This window comes from Diceros bicornis, chromosome 5 (assembly GCF_020826845.1).
Source record: "Diceros bicornis minor isolate mBicDic1 chromosome 5, mDicBic1.mat.cur, whole genome shotgun sequence".
Lineage (NCBI taxonomy): Eukaryota > Metazoa > Chordata > Mammalia > Perissodactyla > Rhinocerotidae > Diceros > Diceros bicornis.
In genome coordinates this window covers 43139341-43147180 of record NC_080744.1, presented here as the reverse complement: position 1 = coordinate 43147180, position 7840 = coordinate 43139341, and the positions used below count along the sequence as shown (strand labels likewise).

General features: G+C 39.8%; 1 long non-coding RNA gene across 1 annotated transcript in view; it reads right to left on the bottom strand.

The window, feature by feature from the left end:
* Positions 1-1097: 1097 nt before the first annotated feature.
* LOC131406051 (uncharacterized) overlaps positions 1098-7840 on the bottom strand; it is a 32423-nt gene continuing 25680 nt past the window's right edge. The window contains exon 5 of the long non-coding RNA XR_009220048.1: positions 1098-1921. This is a non-coding gene — a long non-coding RNA (uncharacterized LOC131406051). The remainder of the gene's footprint in view (positions 1922-7840) is intronic.

Below are 7840 nucleotides of genomic sequence, written 5' to 3'. Positions count from 1 at the left end.
TGAAAGAATTAAATGAGGTAACATTTGCTGTGCTCCAGACACAGTGTAGGCATCTGCTTATAATAAATGTTCCCTCTGCCCTATGCAACTCCAGAAAGTATAAAGACTTCCCATGCAACTCCAGAAAGTATAAAGACTTCCTTTAAATCTCTAAGTAGATTTGAATTCACTGGTCTTCATTGGTTCATGTACTCAAGAAATGTTTAGTAAGTGCCTGCTATATGCCAGATTAAAATAGAAAGATAAATCAGAAAGAGTTCCTGATAACCAGGAGTGCATAATTTGGGTTTCAGAGAGATAGAAAAATAGATAAATGGCATTTTAGTGCAGTGAGTGCTATTACAGGATGTTATTGTAGCATGCATGGTTATCCGAATCTGTGAAGATGTTAATAAATCAAGAAGCATAATTTTCCCTCCCAGAAACCAATCAGAAGGGCATACAATACGTAGAAATGCCAACCCAGTCACTGCATCTAAGAGGTACATTAAAGAAGGCCACAGAGTCTGTGAATGCAGAGAAGAGAGGAAACGTGTCTGGCTAGCAAAATTCAAAGAAGATGCCCATCATCAAGAAAACTAAAGCTTTCCTCCATCACCATCTGGCATAAGAAAGGTCTGAGTTAATAGTAAAATAGTATCTTGTGCATTTTAGCTTCCATCCTGATGTTTCCTATGTTTCCCCTCTTGTGGTGAGACTGAAACGAGAATATTAGCTGCAATTCATCTATCCATTCATCCAAATCCTCACTCTCTATAAAGCACACCATATGTGAAAGAAAAGCTTTAAAAATACGTAATGCTTCTATTTTCATCTACTTCCATAAATAAGCACTACAAATTATGCCCAGCCATCAAGTAATATTATTGAGCATCTGTTCATGGCATTTAAATGTCTAAAGGGGCTAAGGTTGTTGAGGCAAGAAAGGAGAAAACCAGAAGTAGCACATGTGACAGCCTATTATTCAAAGGGCAGTAAACAACTATTTATCATACCCTCTTAGGAGTGAATAAGAGAAAAGAGGCTTGCAAGTGTAAGAACTTCTTGAATCTGAAGTTTCCAATAAAACAGCGAAATAACTATTTCTACATCTCTATATTTATATCTATAACTATATTTATACATATATATCTATATACATATAGAATTACAGAACCAGGATTTTATGACAAAGACAAAAATTTGGGGGAGAACAATCAGAAAACTGTCTGAGAACCATGTTACTTCATAAACATATATTTTTTAAAGTTATCTACAAACCCATTTTCCTCAATCAGCAAGTATTCATTGAGTAAATGGCACGTTATCAGGCCAAGTGCTTTGAAGGATTACAGAAAGTCTAAATTGTAATCCCTGAACTGAAAGAGTTTATAGTCTGGTTGGGAGACAAAATGAGCGGATAAAGCAGTGGACAATACAATGTTATCCATAATTATATCGCATATTGTTTGTATAATGTAGGTGGGGTTATTGCAGGTGTTCTGAAGATGACAAACTTAGATTAGTTCAGAAGTCTTAGATTAGCCTGGAGGCAGAGAAACTTGAATTGATCCTTGAAGGATCCGATTTTATAGGAATAAGGAAGGGGAAAAGAAAACACAAAAAGAGGGGCATTGTAAGCAAAGGCAGTGAAGTAGAAATTAATAAAGTTTTTCATGGAGTCAATAAAAATTTAGATCTAACCAGAGGAGAAGGAATATGTTAGAGGGTAGTGAGGAATAAACTCCAGCAGGTAGAGTTGGACAACCCACCAAACTGTCTTCCATTCATGGCCAGGACAATGCCTACACACACTACTTGTCATATGCCTTCCAGTCATTTGTAGTCCAGCTGAATACTCTATCCTCACCAACCTCATTACTTACCTTCATTCTCCCAGAACAGCAGACGTATCCAATCAGATGGCCCACATACGATGGCACTAGAATCAAAATCAGTGCAATTTTCTGATAAGATTGTGCTTTGGATTCTCAAGGTAAGTGCAGATAAGCTCTTTCCAATAGCATATTCCTTCTCGCCATTATTTGCTTCTCTCTCCTTTCCATTTCTTTTTATTGTTGTTGTTGCTTGTTTGTTCATTATTAATTCAACAAACGTGTAGTTGAGCTTCTACTCTGTCTCATGTTCTGGGATAGCCACTGGGAATATGTAAGACACTCTTTTTCACCCTCGAGAAGTTTTTGGTCTAGACAGAGGTACAGGCAAGTCAACCACACACCCCCAATAGAGTTTGATGCATGTTATGCGTTACAACACCTCACCAAGCTCTCTGAGGAAGGTCATCTAAACTGAACACTATATGGAACAAGTAAGTGAAAGTGAGTGGAGAAAGGGATCTGCTTCCGTCAGAAAGAACAGTGTGTGAAACCTGAAATGAGAAAACACAGTGCACGAAGAGGACCACAAGAAGTATACTGTGGGCTATGGCTTGATAGAGGAGAATAGATAAGTGACAGAATAACCCTGCAATCTGAACCTCATTATCATGTCTTTGATAATTTCATTCAGTCTTTGACTCATTGAGTACATACGTAATGAGTACTCATTGTGTCAGGAATTGTGCTGGAGACTAGACACAGGACTCCACACAAGGCACAGAGCTGCCTCAAAGGAGCTTTCAATCTGGCTGAGATGTCCCAGCAGTAAACTGACAGTTTATGAGGTTTGTGATGGACATGGAGGGGCACATGACTCACCCCAAATTCATTCTGTAACAGTCTCTCTGCCTCTGATCTTGTTTACTTCTCTTCTAGACTCATTTTTTTTCCGAAGTATGTGTGAGCTTTGTTAAATTCTGCTGCTCTATTCTTTATTTCATTCTTTTTCCTTTTATTGTTTAAACAACCAAAATGGCCATCTTTCCATTAATATTCAGAAATATGTCCTTCCAAATAAATCCCATAGATGCGTGCTGAGGTTCATTTTATTCTTAAATTTGCTGGGAAATCTATAATGGTTTTTTAGCCTAATTTTCATCTCAATCTTTTACATTTTTGAATAATATAGAAAGAAAGAATTGGAAATAAATGTGAAAAAAGAAAGATAGTATAGCTATTATTCCCCTTGTGTCTATATCCCTTCATCTAAGCCAAAATAAAATGTAGAAATACAAAATAAATAAGAAATTAAGAAAATAAACTTAGTAATACAAAAAATTACAAGAGCACAAAGAGTTTATCTCCATAATTTAATTCAGCATTTCTTCAAGGAGTCAGGAATTTGTCAGTAAGCAAGGTGTCGCTAATAGTGAGTTCCTGGAGAAGGATGAAGAGCTGGCAGAAATAAATAAAACAGTAATAACATGACAGAGAAAAGGTAAATAGGATACTGGAGCAAACAGTAGTAAAAAGGAATGAGATAGGGAAGAATAAATAATAGAAAGGCTGAGAAAGCAATGTTTTGGGATTGAATGTAACAAGGAAATTAAACTCAGAGAAAGATAGGACATGAAAAAGAGAATAATGCACAGTTTTCTCTCTCCTCTTTCTCCATCCAAGAGAAATAACTGTCAGCTACAGGTCATAAAGCTTTATAGACTAGTGACCTCTGACCTCTAACCTGTGATTTATTTCCTCTGAGCAGAGGCGCAAATCTTCCTCCTTCTGAGAAAAATTAAGCAACATGGCTGGGTGGCTTCTCTCATCCATCAGGCAATGAAATGTGTCTCTGGGTCTCAATTTTCCATCAGCACCCTTGCTCCAGGCCAACTCAGGACTGGTTTACAGACCGATATAAAGAGTCAGCAAACACGTGGTACTTAAAAATATATATACAAAAATATATATATGTATATACACACACGCACACTCAACTTATAAATTCTTTCTACTGAACCACTGGAAGCAAGCAGTTCCCAATTTAATTAACAGACTTAAATTGCTGAGAGTCAGCAGAACCGGTTTATAATTGGCCAGAGCTGATCTGCCCCATTTGCAAAAAAAGTTCACTCAATGTAAAGGAAGAAGAGTTCTTTCATTTGCATTGGCCTTTTCTACTTGGCAAGTACAGGCGTCCATTTGTAAATCAGCACATTTCCACATACAGGCCATCAAAAAGGTATTTCCAGAAAAGCAGTGATAGTTAAAGAGAGTACACACACCCTCTTTGATGCCATTTGAAGTAGCAAGGAGACTGATTGGAGTCAGGGAGGGGACCTGGGGTAAACTGTTCTTTTGTGAAGCCAAGACTGCTGGTAGCCAGAGTTGGCTCTGGCTTTCAGGGGCAAAGAAAACTGAGTCATCTCCCTTCATAGAGCTGATTTGTTGAAAGGGCACAAGAAGTTCCCAGGGATTTCATGCTGTCTTGAAGCAACCTGCATTTCAAATGGATGGGAAAGGGGGTGGGGGAAGTGGGTTTTGTTGCTAGGTCTCCCAAAGACTTGCCAAAATTTTGCCTGTTTCTTTGTGAACCCAGTAACCACCCCAGCTGGGCGCCCCATTATTCTAAACAGGAAAGAAATGAATATGCCCCATCCTTTTCAGCTTGCAAATGTGCTCTGGTGATGGCAAACATGGCTGTGTTTGTTCTCCTTGGGGAAAAAGTCAGGCATGAAGTCCCTTTTGTTCATGCTAAGAACAACCTCCCCTTATTCCAAAGTCACAGAGGGGCTGGAAACTTAATCTGGAAACGTGAAGGTGAATCCTACCTGGGAAGGGCTGGGCTCTGTCCAGGAGTTGGGGTCTGTCTGAAGTCCTGGGAGGCATAGAGATGCAGGTGATTCCTGGGAGAGGCCTCTTTAGCAGGTGTACAACTCCATAAAGGGAGTCTCCCTGACACAGGAGAGCACGGAGCTGATCCAGCAGTGTCTCTGGTCTTAATTAGTTTACAAAAGTGTTATGAGCTGAAGGAGTGAGACACGTCTTAGATGCATGGGAATATAAACGTATAGCGGTGATTAGTGGATTAGTATATGTTTCCTGATGAATATATGCAAAAAAGAGAGCTGAGGCATTGATGTTTCTCTATTCTTTTCTTCATGCAGGCAGTGAGTGCAGGAGATCTTGTGCATTCTGGTATGTACATATCGCCGTGTATAAGGGGAGCTATAGTTGGTGCTGGGATGGATTGATAACAAAAATAGGTAAGCCATAATTCTTATCTTCAATGAATTTACAGGAAGAGAAAAAGAATATTGGTCATAGGATTATAATAAAGGACAAGTACTGATACAGTACTGATGCGTACCATATGAGAGAAACAAAGAACTCTAGGGGTTTAAAAATGGGAGAAATCATATTTCATCAAGTAAAATCAGGGAAAGCTTAATGGTGGAGGCAGTCTTGATGATGAACCATGATGCAAGGGGAGGCTTCCAACGTATGAAGAAAAAGGATGGAAAGAAGGGCATTCCACTAGACAGGGAGAGGGTAAACAAAAGTACCCAGGTAGGAAAGTACAGGACTTGCTGATGAAATAGTGTGGTTTGACTGAAGCATCACATTCTTATAGGAAAAGATTAGGAAATAAGGATGAACAGCCAGATCAGGGTCATATTAGTGAAGACCTTATATGTTAGGCTATGTGATTTTTAACTAAACAGAGACTAGGGAACCTTTGAAGGTTTTGAATAAAGAAGTAATATAATTGAAACTATACTTTACAGAAATTAATCTAATAATGGGATGTATTGGAAGGAGATTAGAGACTGAAACCCCTGAGACGGTCTATTTTAGTCATCTAGTCAAAATGTAACAAATCTTTTATATTAGGATGGTGGAAGTGGGAACAGTAAAAGAGAGAGATTGGAGAGACTTTGAAAAAGTATAATCTACAAGCTTGACAACTCATTGATGTGGCTGGCAAGGGAGAGAGGAGAGTCAGAGAGGATGCCAAGGCCTGAAACCCAAGGAATTGGAATAATAGTGTTGCCATGGAAAGAAAAGAAAGTTTGGAGTTTTCAAGAAAGTGGAGTTCACTTTGGAGTGTATTGAAGTGAAGGTACTAGCTAGAAACTGAGTTAGAAATGCTCAGCAGGCAGCTAAGTTATAGGAAATAGGCCAGGGCTAAGACATAGAATCAGGAGTCATCGATTTAACAAATTGTTATGGAGGAACAACTATGTACCAGGCAATGTGTGAGGTACTGGGGTTACAGAGATAAACAAGGTCAGTGACTTCTGCTATCACAGAGAATTTACAGTCCATTGAGGAACACAGAAAGGGAAACCCATCAGTCCCCTACAAGGTGATAACTGCTATGAGGGAGGGAGGGAAGCACAGGGAGTTATGGCATCCAGAAAAATTCCAAAACACCTTACCCAGATTTGAGAGTCAGGGAAGGATCCTAGCAGAAAGTGACCTCTAAGTGGCAAGAGATTAGGGGCACGGAATCAGAATGAGCATTTTTGTGCATGTGAAAATCCAACTTAAAGTGAGAGCAAGGTACACTAGAGCAGAGAACACAGGATGGAAAACAGTGAGAGAGGAGGCTGAAAAGATAAGGTCAATTATTTTGAGCTTGAGGGTCACATCAAGGAGTTTGGACTCTGTCGCGAGAGTCATAGGAAGCAACTGGAGGGTTTTAAGCAGAGGAACTACCAGATTTTAATTTTATAAAAATCACTGGCAGCAATGTGGAAATAGAGGAAAGGGAAAAACAGAGCAGTGAGATTCAGGAGACCTGGTCCTGAATAGTATTCACAGAGATTGAGAAATGTGAATGGACTCAAAAGGCAGAGGTAGAAGCCTTGATGATTGCTTTGATGGGGGTGAGGAGTGTGAAAGAAGAGTCAAGAGAAATAGCTAGTTTTTTCTTGACCACCAGGTGGTTGGTATTACCATTAGCTAAGTAGAAAACACCAAAGTAACCAGGGATTGTGTGTGCGTGTGAGTATGTGTGTGTTTGTGAAGGCATGCATGGTTTACTTCGATTTGATGAGGGAGAGGTTCAGTCTTGCAATATTAAGTTTGAGATTATATCTAAAGAGAGATGTCTAGTAGGCAGTTAAATATGTTTGATATGATGAGAGAGGTCGAGTCTGGGGATATAAATTTGGAAGTCATTACCACACAGCAAATGAAAACTAGAACCTCAGAAGAAAATAAGCTTACTATATGCATTCCCAGGGGTAAAAATAGGAAAGGGCCTAAAACGGATCCCTGAATAGTATCAATATTTAAGGGGTAGGTGGAGGAAGAAGAGACAACAGTGAAGGCTGGGAAACTGTTGGCAGAGAAGTAGGAGGAAAACCAGAAAAAGTCTGTGTTTAAGAAAACAAGGGAGGAGTGTGTCAACCAGGAGGGGGGGTCAACTATACTAAATACTAAACTGAACCCTGCCGAGAGATCAACTGAGAAGTCACCACTGGATATCGTGGAAAAAGATCACTGGTGTCTCAGGCAAGAGCAGTTTCAGTGGAAGGGGGACAGAGGTCAAAATATAGTGGGTTGTTGAGTCAAAAATTCAAAAAGGTCAGCGAGCTGACTAAACAAGGCAGTGGGATTGGTCTATTGGCAATGTTGGAGAATTGAGTGGTGGGAACAGAAGACTGAGGAATGAGCAAGTGAAGAGGGTGAGGAGGAGGTAGAGGAAAGTGATGGAGGACACTCATTCTAGAAATTTGTTGAGGAAAACAAGGACAAAAAACTGTAGCTAGCAGGTCAACTGGACATGTTTGCAGGCAAAGAAGGGGTCAATAGAGGTGGTAAAATTGAAAGGATAAAGGAGAACCCCAGGGGAAGAGGGCTGGGCAGACTCTTGGAGGGAACTCAGGTTTCAATGAGAAACCACTGGGACAAAAGAGTCAGGGCCATAGTGTGGTGATGCCCTAGGAGATTTCTCCCATTTTGTTCTGTAAATAGATTTTAAGAGGAAGAACAAGCAGCACTGTCCTGTGGAATAG